We start from the raw sequence: 6,000 nt of genomic DNA, 5'->3' as shown, positions 1-6,000 counted from the left end.
CTGCTGCCTTGGCTAATGGGGATCCATAATAAATACAAATACACAGTGTTCGTGTTCTAACTCAGAGCTGGCCTCACCCTCCTCCCTCTCTAATAGGAACATCTTGGGCAGCATCTTCTCAGAGTCTCTGAGTCCCACCCACTTAGAGCTGCCAGTCTCTGGTCAAGAACCTCCTCTGATCTAACCTCAGACCTCTGGTTGTTCACCAGGCTTTTCTTTCTACCTAGTTTATCCCTGTTACTGTCCCATTTTGACCTGCTGCAGGGTTCCTCCAAGGACTTTTGGTTTGTTTTCAGACCCTTTGCATCCATTGCCTGGGGACGTCCTTGTTCTGATAACGGGCGAAAGAGCTTCTGTTCCTTGGAACCAATATGCCTGGATCCAGGAATGTGTTCACTGGCTGTTCCATCATCAGATAAAAATGTGGATCTGGGCATCATGAGCGGTGAGGTACTTATCCAGGTTGTTGATCTAGTTTTTTCTTTTCAATGGACTGGGTCTCGTCTATGGACTGTCTCTTGTCGCTGCCTTTCTTGTGAGAGTCATAGGATTCTGACCTACTTTAGGAGAAGGACCTTCTGTCATAGTGACCGGGCGACCTCGTCCTGGACCGGAAGTGATTCCTGAAGCGGCTCTGAGACTGGCTGTAGGATCCTGTTGGATCCACTGTGTGAATGTCTCTGGTATCTGTGGGTCTTATAGACCTGGCTCTTCTCCAGGACTGTTTCTCAGCTGTATTGGGGGATGGGAGGGTAAGACGGTAAGAAGGTTTCCATGGTTTCTGGCCTGGCTTCCAGCGTGAGGAAGGGGGGCTGTCGCTTTTGGGGATGACAAGGGCGTTCTCAGGGGCTGGGGTGGCAGGGCGGGCCTTGGCTTTGGTCTCTACACCCTTCATTGCCCCTGAGCCTGAGGCGTCAGGCTTTAGCCTGCTAACGTCAGCCATCTTGGGTTTCTTGGAGGATCTGGTTGCCTTCCTCCCCCTGAGCAGTGACAAAGACCTGGACCAGTAGCATTTATAGGAGCTATGTATTATATATAGTAGTTATAGTAACTATGTATTATATATAGTAGTTATAGTAACTATGTATTATATATAGTAGTTATAGTAACTATGTATTATATATAGTAGTTATAGTAACTATGTATTATATATAGTAGTTGTAGTAACTATGTATTATATATAGTAACTATGTATTATATATATAGTAGTTGTAGTAACTATGTATTATATATATAGTAGTTGTAGTAACTATGTATTATATATAGTAGTTATAGTAACTATGTATTATATATAGTAGTTATAGTAACTATGTATTATATATAGTAGTTATAGTAACTATGTATTATATTATATATTAGTAACTATGTATTATATATAGTAGTATAGTAACTATGTATTATATATAGTATAGTAATAGTATGTATTATATATAGTAGTTATAGTAACTATGTATTATATATAGTAGTTATAGTAACTATGTATTATATATAGTAGTTATAGTAACTATGTATTATATATAGTAGTTATAGTAACTATGTATTATATATAGTAGTTATAGTAACTATGTATTATATATAGTAGTTATAGTAACTATGTGTATAGTATATATAAGTTATAGTAACTATGTATTATATATATATTATAGTAGTATTATAGTAACTATGTATTATATATAGTAGTTATAGTAATGTATTATATATAGTAGTTATAGTAACTATGTATTATATATAGTAGTTATAGTAACTATGTATTATATATAGTAACTATATAAGTATATATAGTAGTTATAGTAACTATGTATTATATATAGTAGTTATAGTAACTATGTATTATATATAGTAGTTATAGTAACTATGTAGTAGTATAGTAACTATGTATTATATATAGTAGTTATAGTAACTATGTATTATATATAGTAGTTATAGTAACTATGTATTATATATAGTAGTTATAGTAACTATGTATTATATATAGTAACTATGTATTATATATAGTAGTTATATTAACTATGTATTATATATAGTAGTTATAGTAACTATGTATTATATATAGTAGTTATAGTAACTATGTATTATATATAGTAGTTATAGTAACTATGTATTATATATAGTAGTTATAGTAACTATGTATTATATATAGTAGTTATAGTAACTATGTATTATATATAGTAGTTATAGTAACTATGTATTATATATAGTAGTTATAGTAACTATGTATTATATATAGTAGTTATAGTAACTATGTATTATATATAGTAGTTATAGTAACTATGTATATATATAGTAGTTATAGTAACTATGTATTATATATAGTAGTTATAGTAACTATGTATTATATATAGTAATAGTAACTATGTATTATATATAGTAGTTATATTATATATAGTAACTATGTATTATATATAGTAGTAGTATAGTAACTATGTATTATATATAGTAGTTATAGTAACTATGTATTATATATAGTAGTTATAGTAACTATGTATTATATATAGTAGTTATAGTAACTATGTATTATATATAGTAACTATGTATTATATATAGTAGTTATAGTAACTATGTATTATATATAGTAGTTATAGTAACTATGTATTATATATAGTAGTTATAGTAACTATGTATTATATATAGTAGTTATAGTAACTATGTATTATATATAGTAGTTATAGTAACTATGTATTATATATAGTAACTATGTATTATATATAGTAGTTATAGTAACTATGTATTATATATATAGTAACTATGTAGTTATAGTAACTATGTATTATATATAGTAGTTATAGTAACTATGTATTATATATAGTAGTTATAGTAACTATGTATTATATATAGTAGTTATAGTAACTATGTATTATATATAGTAGTTATAGTAACTATGTATTATATATATATAGTAGTTATAGTAACTATGTATTATATATAGTAGTTATAGTAACTATGTATTATATATAGTAGTTATAGTAAGTTATAGTAACTATTATATATATAGTAGTTATAGTAACTATGTATTATATATAGTAGTTATAGTAACTATGTATTATATATATAGTAGTTATAGTAACTATGTATTATATATAGTAGTTATAGTAACTATGTATTATATATAGTAGTTATAGTAACTATGTATTATATATAGTAGTTATAGTAACTATGTATTATATATAGTAGTTATAGTAACTATGTATTATATATAGTAACTATGTATTATATATATATAGTAGTTATAGTAACTATGTATTATATATAGTAGTTATAGTAACTATGTATTATATATAGTAGTTATAGTAACTATGTATTATATATAGTAGTTATAGTAACTATGTATTATATATAGTAGTTATAGTAACTATGTATTATATATAGTAGTTATAGTAACTATGTATTATATATAGTAGTTATAGTAACTATGTATTATATATAGTAGTTATAGTAACTATGTATTATATATAGTAGTTATAGTAACTATGTATTATATATAGTAGTTATAGTAACTATGTATTATATATAGTAGTTATAGTAACTATGTATTATATATAGTAGTTATAGTAACTATGTATTATATATATAGTAGTTATAGTAACTATGTATTATATATAGTAGTTATAGTAACTATGTATTATATATAGTAGTTATAGTAACTATGTATTATATATAGTAGTTATAGTAACTATGTATTATATATAGTAGTTGTAGTAACTATGTATTATATATATAGTTATAGTAACTATGTATTATATATAGTAATAGTAACTATGTATTATATATAGTAGTTATAGTAACTATGTATTATATATAGTAGTTATAGTAGTTATAGTAACTATGTATTATATATAGTAGTTATAGTAACTATGTATTATATATAGTAGTTATAGTAACTATGTATTATATATAGTAGTTATAGTAACTATGTATTATATATAATATAGTAACTATGTATTATATATAGTAGTTATAGTAACTATGTATTATATATAGTAGTTATAGTAACTATGTATTATATATAGTAGTTATAGTAACTATGTATTATATATAGTAGTTATAGTAACTATGTATTATATATAGTAGTTATAGTAACTATGTATTATATATAGTAGTTATAGTAACTATGTATTATATATAGTAGTTATAGTAACTATGTATTATATATAGTAGTTATAGTAACTATGTATTATATATAGTAGTTATAGTAACTATGTATTATATATAGTAGTTATAGTAACTATGTATTATATATAGTAGTTATAGTAACTATGTATTATATATAGTAGTTATAGTAACTATGTATTATATATAGTAGTTATAGTAACTATGTATTATATATAGTAGTTATAGTAACTATGTATTATATATAGTAACTATGTATTATATATAGTAACTATGTATTATATATAGTAGTTATAGTAACTATGTATTATATATAGTAGTTGTAGTAACTATGTATTATATATAGTAGTTATAGTAACTATGTATATATGTATTATATATAGTTATAGTAACTATGTATATATATAGTATATATATATATAGTAGTTATAGTAGCTATGTATTATATATAGTAGTTATAGTAACTATGTATTATATATAGTAGTTATAGTAACTATGTATTATATATATAGTAGTTATAGTAACTATGTATTATATATAGTAGTTATAGTAACTATGTATTATATATAGTAGTTATAGTAACTATGTATTATATATATATAGTAGTTATAGTAACTATGTATTATATATAGTAGTTATAGTAACTATGTATTATATATAGTAGTTATAGTAACTATGTATTATATATAGTAGTTATAGTAACTATATTATATATAGTAATAGTAACTATGTATTATATATAGTAGTTATAGTAACTATGTATTATATATAGTAGTTATAGTAACTATGTATTATATATATAGTAGTTATAGTAACTATGTATTATATATAGTATTATAGTAACTATGTATTATATATAGTAACTATGTATTATAGTATATGTATTATATATAGTAGTTATAGTAACTATGTATTATATATAGTAGTTATAGTAACTATGTATTATATATATAGTAGTTATAGTAACTATGTATTATATATAGTAGTTATAGTAACTATGTATTATATATATATAGTAGTTATAGTAACTATGTATTATATATAGTAGTTATAGTAACTATGTATTATATATAGTAGTTATAGTAACTATGTATTATATATATATAGTAGTTATAGTAACTATGTATTATATATAGTAGTTATAGTAACTATGTATTATATATAGTAGTTATAGTAACTATGTATTATATATAGTAGTTATAGTAACTATGTATTATATATATATAGTTATAGTAACTATGTATTATATATAGTAGTTATAGTAACTATGTATTATATAGTTATAGTAGTATATATTATATATAGTAGTTATAGTAACTATGTATTATATATAGTAGTTATAGTAACTATGTATTATATATAGTAGTTATAGTAACTATGTATTATATATAGTAGTTATAGTAACTATGTATTATATATAGTAGTTATAGTAACTATGTATTTATATATAGTAGTTATAGTAACTATGTATTATATATAGTAGTTATAGTAACTATGTATTATATATAGTAGTTATAGTAACTATGTATTATATATAGTAGTTATAGTAACTATGTATTATATATAGTAGTTATAGTAACTATGTATTATATATAGTAGTTATAGTAACTATGTATTATATATAGTAGTTATAGTAACTATGTTTATATATAGTAGTTATAGTAACTATGTATTATATATATAGTAGTATGTATTATATATAGTAATAGTAACTATGTATTATATATAGTAGTTATAGTAACTATGTATTATATATAGTAACTATGTATTATATATATATAGTAGTTATAGTAACTATGTATTATATATAGTAGTTATAGTAACTATGTATTATATATAGTAGTTATAGTAACTATGTATTATATATAGTAGTTATAGTAACTATGTATTATA

The sequence above is a fragment of the Oncorhynchus nerka genome, linkage group LG6 (genome assembly GCF_034236695.1).
Source record: "Oncorhynchus nerka isolate Pitt River linkage group LG6, Oner_Uvic_2.0, whole genome shotgun sequence".
NCBI lineage: Eukaryota > Metazoa > Chordata > Actinopteri > Salmoniformes > Salmonidae > Oncorhynchus > Oncorhynchus nerka.
This window is presented reverse-complemented; position numbering follows the sequence as displayed.